This window comes from Lissotriton vulgaris, unplaced genomic scaffold (genome assembly GCF_964263255.1).
Source record: "Lissotriton vulgaris unplaced genomic scaffold, aLisVul1.2 SCAFFOLD_1918, whole genome shotgun sequence".
Classification (NCBI taxonomy): domain Eukaryota; kingdom Metazoa; phylum Chordata; class Amphibia; order Caudata; family Salamandridae; genus Lissotriton; species Lissotriton vulgaris.
The window spans coordinates 212,030-223,044 of NW_028242057.1; positions in this window are offsets into that span (position 1 = coordinate 212,030).

An 11,015-nucleotide genomic window follows, 5' to 3' on the forward strand; every position below is an offset into this window, starting at 1 on the left:
TTCTGAAGGAGAAATCCGAAATAACTTTCGATCAAATCAATCAAGCTACTGTCCAAAAAACAAACAAACATGAGTAGCCAATGAGCAGCCAATGAGCAGCCAATTAAAGTTTTTACAGTCTCAACAAAGTAACAACGATTATTCATAATGAGGCCAAATAGTCCTTGGCAGCGATTTCCGAAAAGAAATATTTTGTCTGGCCTCTTATAATAACCTTTAGTTTGGCAGGACTTTGCAGAAATACTGTGGCTCCCTTCTGTTGGAAGCCGGCTATCAGCTGTCTCAGATGCCATCGCTTTGACACAGTCGCCTGACAATAATCAGGTCTGACAAAAAAACTGAAGTCTTTGCCTGAACGTTTCTTATCTGGCCTAGCTAGATTGAATACTGCTTCCCTTGCCAGAAAATTACTGAATTTAACCAGGATAGCTCTAGGATAAATATCATTTTTCTGCTTATTTCTAAGAGTAAATGGAAAACGATGAGCTTGTTCAATCACCATCGACCAATGCCACATTCCTAATTCCGGAAACGCATCAGAAAAAAGTTCGCAAACAAATTTCCGGACATCAGGACCACCCAAATTTTCTGCCACCCCTAAAACTCGCAGGTTGTTTCGGCGAGCTTGATTCTCCAATTCAGTTAGCTTTGCACTGATGTCATCTCGTTGATCTTTCACCAGAGAAAGTTCTTTCTTCTGAGCCACGACCTCGTCTTCCAGTATTGAGATCCTGGTCTCAGCTTCTGAGACTCTAGCAGCCATTTCAGTACATAGTTTAGTGATGCGTCGAGTGGCGTTCTGTACCTTCCGACAGGTAGCCTGAGTACGTGCAATCTCGCTTTTTGTGTCGGACCTGTGGGTTAGCAGTGTTTGATATATCATTGTTAGTGTGACCTCCGAGTTTGAGACTACTTCATAGTCAAATGCCACGAATTGTTCATCTGACGATTTTGAATTCTCTAATTCATTACTTATGTCTCTTACAGATTGCGCATTCCGAGTTATCTTTTTCTTAACTGTAATGTCTGAGAGAGGTGATGCTTCACCCTCCCCCACTTCTTCCTCTATACTAGTATCATCCGCTCCGGTAATCAGCCCAGTCTTTATCCAGGCTTTCCTCCGAAGTCAGAGCAGACATTGAATAAAATTGTTCATTAGTATCTTGCATCATGTCTTGACAGCGAGCTGCTGGAAGTACTGGACTCAAATTATCTTCTACGGCAATATTTAAATTTTCGTTTTTGCTATTGGTTTCTGTTTCGAGTTGAGCTACTGAACTGACAGGGACTACATCTCCCATAATCCCATTCTCGGCAATCTCACATTCAGGTATAGAGTTCGAGTTACTATTCAGCACCAGGTCTGAATCCGGATTAATACCAATTGATTCAGGCAACCCTAATACTATTTGCGCGTTAATATTAACGTGAGTCTGTATACCTGAATCTGCATTGCTGCCTTTCTCACTTAGCATAACCTGAGGCTCCTGAGAGGGGTAAGTACCGCTGTTCCCCCAAGGTGTGTGCGAACATTCTTGGCAGATTGCTTCTGAAAAAGTTTGGGTACTGTTTGTACAACACGCTCAGCCCCTTTCTTAGAAGTTTGAGACCTTGAGTTAGCAACCGACTCACCGGATTTCATATTGCCTGGCGAACCGCTTGTTGAATCTTCTTGCTCATCATCAGCCACAGCGGTTACTTTGTTTCTCCCGCTTCGTGTGGAAGGCTCTTTTTGCGTTTTTGGGAGGCATAGCGACGTTGTTCCCACTGGATGCCGGAAATGCTCGGAATATCTCTCCAAGCCGAAGCGGGATACGCCAAGCCCGAATGGAGCACTTAAGTGCACGGGCGGTAAGCAAAGCCAGAAACACCATCAAGGGCGGAGCCGCGAGTCCGACATTTCGCCTTCGTTTTGATCACACGAATAGCACCACCGTCCACTATAGCCAAACTGCATAAATCCGAGCGGAAAAAAATGCCTGAAATAACTCCTTCAATCAGGTCAGGTTCATTAGTTTATTCCTCTGTAGTAAATGCAAAAGTCAGTTTTCTACGTCTATTCTTCTCCTACAGAACGGGAGCGGAGGAGCCGGCAAGCTTACACCGCTAGCGTAGCGGTCGCCATCTTGCCTCTAGTCGTTAACACCCTTTCATGCTTTCCTTTACGTGATTTTAATTTTAACAGATGTACATCTATCCCCAGCTTCCTCTTTAAGTGGGGAACTGTGAGAATAAAATGATATATAGAAGCTTTCTTTCAAGGCTTTCGGATTCTGTTATTATGAGATTTATGTGGCCCTCTATATCTGTAATGCCTAGCTTCTGAACTCGTTTACTGATGGTTTATAATTGATTTATAAAATTGTATTTAAGAAACTTTGTAGCAATTGTATGGAAATGTAAATAGGTGTATTTTTTGTGCTCATATATGTATGCTTGTAATGATGTTTTGTTTTGTGGTGGTTGTTTTTTACATGTATGTGTAAATGAACAGCGCTGAAGAAGTCCCATTCTGGGACGAAACGCATCGGCTGTACTGTTTCTCTCTACCACGCAACGGAATGAAAAGATCAAAATTGAGGAGCCTTGCTCTTGTTATTATTTGGACTTGGATTCACTTTATCTTTTGTATTTTGTGGTGCACCTGTGCTTATGTTTGAATTGTTGAGTTCCTGTTGGAACTAGCACTGTGATGGGGGGTGCTATTCAGTGTGCACACATACTCTTATAGTGATAAAAAGGGAACGTATTAGTGGAGTAATTGTAGGTTAGGTGCTGATACTAAGAAGGTTCCACTGTCCATTCAGGTTTTGTTAGTCACTGTAATGTTGTATAAATATGTAATTTTCGGTGTTCTGTGTACATTAGAGTACTTTTTGTTTTTAAAGCCAGGCAGCTGGTTGCACACTGTTTCATTGAGTACTATTGCTGTAAGTAGCTGAGTTCTGAATTTCTAGCCCATGGAACTTCCTTGAGTCAGCCTTGAGGTTCTCTGCCTCGCTATCCTGGTAGTCAAGCTCTAAAAGGGGTAACTGCACTCAGACGTGCAAAAAGGTGTCAGTCCTGCAAAATTTTGGTGTCAAAATGACACATTTTAAGAAGAGCTTCAAGACAGATCTCACATGCTTCAGGCCTGCAAAATTATTTTGAGGATAGATGGATCATAACTGAAAAGCAGACTGCTTATAGAGTGGACATGTTTCTGATTGCTCCTGGTGGTACTCACATCAAATTCTTCGACAAATATGTTAACGTGAATAGGGAGATGTTATCGTACTTTCCTAGATATAAAACTTATGGACAGAAAACGTGAATAATCTAAGCAGGGTATGGACCTCTCTAGCTAAAACCCAATTCCCTTGCCTAGCTAAAATACAATATCCGTGCACGCAATAGTGGTTTTGTTGGTCTGTGCTCTCTATGTACGAAATTGTATGAAACAAATGGGGGCTAATCTAAAACAATTCTTACAGGCGGCAGGGGTGACTGCACCCCAATTTGAGGGTGAGGGGGGGCAGGCAGGGACTAACCCATCAGCCTACATAAGGAAAGGCAGAGTGGAGATAACTGGTTTGGTCGGCCCCAGAAGGCCGACCAAACAGGGCCCACAGCATTGGGCAAGCCACTCCTCCCAGACCCACCCACCCGCCCCTAACCAGGCATACCCTTCTGTTTTCTTGCAGTGCCATTTTATGTCTCTGCTTCTCGCACTGCGAGAAAGCAGTGGGGCGACACTCCTCCACCTTAATGTAGGAGCTGAACCTGGTGGCTTCCCCAGGCTGGTTTTGCTTTGAACGCCACTTCACAGCCCTTAAGTGGGATTCATAGCTATGGAGATCCTCATTTATAGGGACCTCTGCCCTCATTGATGAGTCTATGCCTGCCGGGTATCCCTTTGTGAAATCTAGGCAGGCGAAACAAGCATTTGCAATGCAATCAGTCTCGCGTTAGTGAAAGTTAGGGCTAATGGCATTATAAATTAATATTTTTTATTTAAGATATGTAAAGAGTTGTGCGAACTGCGGTGCTGAAGAAAGGAAAGGCGTGCAGCTGCCATTGCTTAAGATCAAGCGGGATGTGCATCATATTTCCAAACTCTGACTTACATGTATTATACTAAGAAGCATAAACCCAAATACAGACACTCATGTACATATTTTACGTACATACTATGGGACACATATATGTAAAGCATAAACATACATTTATTGTCTTATACATAACAGATGCTTTTTTCTGTACCTATCATTTTTCTATCCTTACATAATGCCTAAAAAGATACTGTCATGAAACACGATTTAAAACATTGGAAGAGGGAGACTTAGATGAAGACAGAGGGAGGATGACAAAGAAAGATAACACAAAAAGAGAGAGAGAGAGAGAGCAAGAAAAAAATAAGAAGGGGTTAAAGAGAAATTAAGATGTAGAAAGAGGAGGTGATGCAAAAGTGAAAGAAAATGAGCGAGAAACAAGATAAAGAAAGGTAACGAGAGAAGAACAACAAATATAGCAGTGGCAGCTCCTCCGCTAAGTTGGAGGAGCGTCGTCCCACTGCTTTTTGCAGTGTAAAAAAATAAAATGATAATAACTCAAGGTTATTATTTTAGTTTTCCCTGTTGGGGTGTCTTTGTGGGGGTGGGGCTAATCTCAGAGCAGGGGGAGGAGTGGTTTGCACTCCCTATTTGAGCATGAGTGCTTGGCCGGCCCTCTCAGGCCACCCAAAATAGTCATGCGCACAATCTTTGTTCTCCATGCAGGCTGCATTACAGCCTGCGTGGAGAACATGCCCAGCCCCTTGCTGAGTGCCATGTCACGGCGCTCAGACCAATCCCAACGCTGCATTGCAGCATTGTGATTGGCTGCAGGGAGCTTCGGAGCCCTGGTGCTTCCTGTGTCCCCAAGAAACCAGGAAGAGGACGTAGGTAAGGCTGCGGCCGACCGTGAGGTAAGTGATTTTTTTTAACCTATTCCCCCCACCTCTTCCCCTCAGACCATCCCACTGCTGCTAAAAGGTAGCAGCCACCGCTGAAATAAATATAGCAACAAAGATGAAGAACAACAGAGTGTGGGATAGAGAAAGGAAAAAAGAAATAGAGAAAGCTCAATACAAAGGGGAGAGAGAGTTGGATACAAAAAGGCGAAGGGGTAGGAGAAAGAGAGATACAAGAACAAATATGACGAGAAAGGAAAAAGGAGTTGGCGAAAAAGAGGGTAAGAGCAAAGGAAAGAGAAACATATATGGTGATTTGGAGCGCCAGGGGGGGATGAGAGAGAGAGCTAGAAATACAGGATGACAGCAGGAGTGGACAGTGAGTATACCTGTTTGGGTAATTGGCAACCTACACTGGTTATAGCGCCTAACACAGAGGAAAACCCACATTGTGCATCGATGCGATCATCTAGGTCACAAATTTGGATATTTTTGGGATTTCTCACCCCCTATGACCACATGGCTCATTCTCCTGAAGAGTCACTGCCAGCAGATGGGTCAGCACTTCAAACCCCAGAACTGGCTTCCACAGCACCATTATCAACTCTCAACACTACACCTTCTGGCTGCGTTGGAACAAAGTGGACTGGAAGACCCCTTTGCCTGCATCCAGAGGAAGCCACTTACTCCTGATAGCAGAGAACTTACTAGAGAATAGTATCTGTGTCCACGCAAAGGGGAGGGGCATGGCCCTATATTGCCTCTCAGCTTTAGTACTTGTTACTTGAAACTACTGCACCGACTTTCTCGTCAAGGGATGCCTCTGATATTTATTCATTCAAGCTTTTCTTTTTTATGTTCACATCTTGTTCTGCTTTGCTGCGAAACATGATGTGAAGTGGCTTAACTGGAAAGCCAGAAAAAACTTTTTTTGAAACAACAGGGCATGTGACCTGCAAGATAGACATACATCCATAAATCAGACAACGAAGAGGAGGGATCAGATTGTGAGCAATTTAGAAGAACCAATGGAGAATAAAAGAAAAATACACAAGGAAAGACATCGAAGTTACACTACATCAGCGTCTTCGTACATTTAAAGGCAAAGTTAGAAAGCATTGTTCAACCATATTTGTGCATACACTTTTTACTGCAACAGTATACAATGGTGTTAATTGTATTAAAGGCGGAGTCATGCTTCTAGCAATAAAAATTGGAAAAAAGGGCAATATTTACATTAGACGTCAGCAGCATTAGCAGCGAGTGCTGAACTCCCGATCTGTCCTGCTATATAAAAGTTTCTGCACCGCTGTGCAAAACAGAACAGGCAGGGCCGAATGTCAATGACGTCACAGTTTAAGTTACCCATATTCCACTCCATCAGAAAGGAGAATATCCAGTAACTGCAGAGATTCGAAATTCAAGATTTCTCTTGCTTCATAAATACTTTTGAGATTGGTAACAATATTGGCATTATGTGTTTGCAAGTCCGCTTGGAGAGTCTGTCCTATTGGATCACATCCTCAGTAATAAGTCCATGCGGCACTGGTTTACAGTTAGATTGGTCTCTCTTGTACACAGCGAAACTGAAGAAAAATATTTCCCCCTAAAGACACCTAACCCCATGTACATAAAACAGACCTGCTCAATTCAGCAAGCAGCGAGGCAATATGCCTCTGTGTAAAGAGTAGTGCGAGCCGCAGCGGCGAAGAAAATAAAGGCAAGCTTTTGCCATTGTTTAAGATGTGCTTGTTAAAAAAAAAAAAATTATAAAATACAGTTGGGCTAGCCGCGCATAACAAATGAAATGTGCGTGGTTGCCATTGTTAAAATTCACATGCAGCATACCACACAACTTACATTTAAAAAAAAATACCACGTACATTCCAGCCGTGGAGTGGGGAGGGGAGCGTACATCTTTCAACAGCAACTAGGAGAAAGTCCAAGTGGTTTTTTAGTAGTGGTAAATATGCATCTACCACTGGCAATAAGGCCACTAACAGTCTTGGGCTCAGAATTGGTCTCTTAAAATTATTCCCATGTTCAACCCTTGGTAGCTTGGCTATGAGCAGGCAGGCTTAACTTCACAGACAGATATGTAAAGCATTTAAAAACACCAATAATTAAAACATAACACAATAAAAATCCCACACCAATTTATAAGAATAGGAAATATTTTTAGCTTTAAAATGTCTCCAAATTAAAATAAATCCAATGTAGGCAACTGAATATATGAATTTTTAAAGAGTCAAGGTTTCAGGCCGAACGCGATGAAGCCCTGAGGGGATGCCCCTCGCGGTAAGCCTCTGTCAAAGTTTGCCTTCAGACTTAGAAACTTTTCTGGAGCTTTTTCTGCCATGATTCCTCAATCACCAGTTCGGCTTTGGTGAGGGTTTTCTGGCTTGCTTTTGAGGGAGCTCCCAGGCAAACTCTGGTAGTCAGATCTTTTCAGCAGGACGAACCAGCAGGGAAGTCAAGATCGGGGTTGAATGTCGCCGGCTTGGCTCTCTCTGTGGAGTCAGTCCCCCTCTGGAGCTTTTTTCCAAAGTTGCTCCAAAGTTCTCCAAGGTTCTGGAGCTTCTTCCTGAAGTTCCTTCTGGGGATTCCAACATTTCCAAAACACAATCCAAGGGTCTGTAATTTCCAAAATGGTCCTTAAAAGTTTGGGACTTCAGTTCCCACAATCCACTTGGACAAAGATAAACCCTACAAATCCACTGGACGCACTCCAGGCTGGGGATTCCTGGTGGTGATGGTCCAGGTGAGCTCTGTTAACATGTAGCTTGTAGGGAGTCCACTCTTTATTTCTCTTGAAGCAAAGTAGGTCCACAGGGCTGTGTTTTCAGATTGTGCAGCAGACTCAGTCATTCAGAGTGCAGGGCCTGATTGGTGCAAATCAAACTTCATGCATGGACCGTTCTTCTGTTCGTTTCAGGCAGCATATCTGAGAGACTCTTCTCCTCTCAGATACTTATTCATTGTTCTCTTGGGTCAAGCAAGAGGCACTCCTGTCCAATGAGGTGCAGGGCAAAACCCCATAACATAACCAAATTCAATATGGCTGACGTCTCAACAGAGGAGCAAGAATTAGTTCAACCAACCTAGAGTATGGCTCCTTTCCATAGCTCTCCTCCCCCTGACATCTGCAAATTCGTTCCTTAAGCCTGCCATCTGGCTGGGTTCAGAGAGGATGGGATAGATGGACCTGGCCTTCTCTGCCTGTCTCATTTTTCTTTTGAGGCTCATGCTTTACAACCCCTTCCCCCTGCTCTGGCATTCCTGTGTAGTAGATCCCTCTCCTACCAGATAGCCTCTCTTCCTGGGTGCCACTTATTACTTCATCAAAGCAGCCTGGCTAATCCTCTTAACTCTGACCAATCATGAGAGACAACAGGAAGGCTGAACTTTGCCTTTTTTTATTTTAAGATAAATTCAACAATAGCATATTGTTGGATTTATCAGTCCCAATCTCCTAAGTCCTTGAATGACATAAACTATTGCAATGTTAACCTATATGGCTAGGAATCTACAATGGGGGAAATTAAATGTCCACTTCTCCAACACCAAGGCCTATAAAACTTATATTATAAGGAGCCTGCTTATATCTACATGCCCCCCACCCCTGTGACACCTAGGGGAGACTTTAGGGGTCCTGAATATGCAAAGATAATGTCGATCCTCACGCCACAGTTAAATTGAAGCACTTTACTTCAATGGGGGAAGTGAAATGGGCAATTTTTGTATCTCCAGGGCCTATCAAACCCTCTTTTATAAAGTCTTCTTTATAATTACATGACCTGAAGCCAGAAAGCAGAACAGTGAGGACACACAGGTGGGTAGGATTTGTGTATCACTGCCAGAATACAGCTTTTCATTTGGGCGAATTTTGTTTTGCCCAGGGAGGAGTCAGAAGCTCCCCATTCATTCTAATGGCTGGGGGCAGGTCTGCCCAGCTTCAGTAAAGTAGTGGGGGTGTGGCAGTGGCCTCCTCTGCCTCTTCCTCGAGACTTGAAAGACTTCCCAGTAACACTTGTTTGTACAGAAGTGATTGGTGTGCTGGGGTCAGTGGGAGGGGTTAATTCAGAATTTTCCAGTTTGTTGTTTTGGAATCAGTCACGAGTTGGAGGCCTGCGCAAGAGAGCACATCGAGCTAGCTTGTGTGGGATTGAGGTGGTAGAGGCGAGCACTGTGCCACTGAGTAAGAAGTAAATATTGTTGGTGTGTAATTTAATTAATGAACTAAAATTGCTTAAAAAAATAAACAGTTGGGGAAAAGGTGATAAAGAGTGCAAGCCGTGGGAAAGGTAAAGCAGCACTAGGAAGCAAGAGGGCAGGGAGCGCGTAAGCCAAAAAAAGCCCCAGCTATTCTGTGCAGGAAGACGCGGCTTGAGAGAACAGTAACCAAGGAGGGCTACACAACATATGGAAGGTGCGTGTGAGGAAGGAAGGTGGAGTAAGACCCATGAGGGACAGAGCAGACTGTAGAATGCCAGGCACTCGCCCGAAAGTCAAATATAAGCAAGAAACAGCAATGTGTAAGCTAGAGCTCCTTTCAGAACATATACATTTATTTTATCAGTTCCAATTCAAGTATGGGCACATAAAATGCTTGGTTGATGCAGGTGCTCTCTTAAGGAGAGTCCAGTAATTCCCTACTCAGCCTCCCGTCCGCCTATACTTTAGGGAACGAATTGGACTGGAATGCAGCAGAAATCGTGCTCAAGTAAGAATTCCAGGAGTGTTCGTTGTCATTCCCCTTCCATGTGAATATGGGGTTTAGAAATATCAAAGCTGTTCAGCGCTCATAGGAGTAGCACGGGTTACAAAGATTCCCCGGCCCTGAGTGAGAGTGCTGCGCACACGGGTCGAGTTTGCAAAACAGTGCGGGCTGTGAAGACGGCCCGAGAGGGAATGCGGCACACGCAAGGCAAACTCACGTGTGGGCCCTGTGACCCCTCCTACCTGAGGTTGAGTGTTGTTGGGGTCTGGGGAAGCACCTTTGTCACATAGAAGCTCGCTGAGCTGTCCAGCGGAGCCAGCAATGGAAAGACAGAATACATGCACTCATACGGAGTGTAGGCATGAAATGATAACGAGAACACTTGAAATGTGTGCAGCTGATACGTATGCAAACGGTGTGCAAGCAAAACATAAAACAAAGTTCCACAAAAGTGGATGAAAACAGTACTTGGTCCATGGAACACTGATCAGAGAAACACATGAGGAACAACAGGAAATGGTATGCTACAGCCGATAGAAACAGAGGAAATGTAAGTGGCAAGCACACAAACCAATGAAAAGTAAAGGCAGGGTGTAAGCCCCTTTTGAGATTTATAATGAATACAAAAGATTTCACAGGTGATACCTAAGAAGGGAAAAGGAATAAGGGGCATAGGACATGTCGAGAGTGAAAAGCAACTGGGACGTTAGGTCATCATTGCATCAGCTGTCTCACAATGTTTCGCAGGATAAACCTATTTAGTTTTTGTCTTACTCCATCAGTAAGTCAAAGAATATCACTTTTATATATTTGGGATTAAAACTGCTTTTTGTTTTCTTAGTTTTTCTAACAGCAAAACGGTCATATAGTGTTGTCCTTTTAACAAACTGCCCATAAGTCAGGCTACTCGTGCATATTACTTGAAATATGCTGACGCTCCCTACCCTGTAAGAATCCGCTGGCTGGCATGGCCTCATCATAAATCACTTGGGTGCTATTTGAATTCCATTTACAGAATCTATGAATGTTTAAGTTTGTTGGCTCGTTCTACTGGGCTGTGTGAAAATGAAGAAACCCAGTACTGTGAAATAAAACGAAGGGGTAAATGGAAAAATTACGGCGGCTTTTTATACAACAAAGAAAAAAAACAGTAATCTTCTCAGCATGTTTTTCGTTCTCCGCGATTTCAGCATTTTGGGATTATCACTTGGGTTCGGTGTACAACTAGAATGAGGTTGAGGTTCTTTGAATTGGGACGGTTATGGTTTGGTGTTTGGTTAGGGCCAGGTTTAGGGTTATTTTGGTGCATGTTTAGGTGAGATAGTTAGGATTGCTGCCCGTTCATTTCCTTTCAGCTTGGCATTC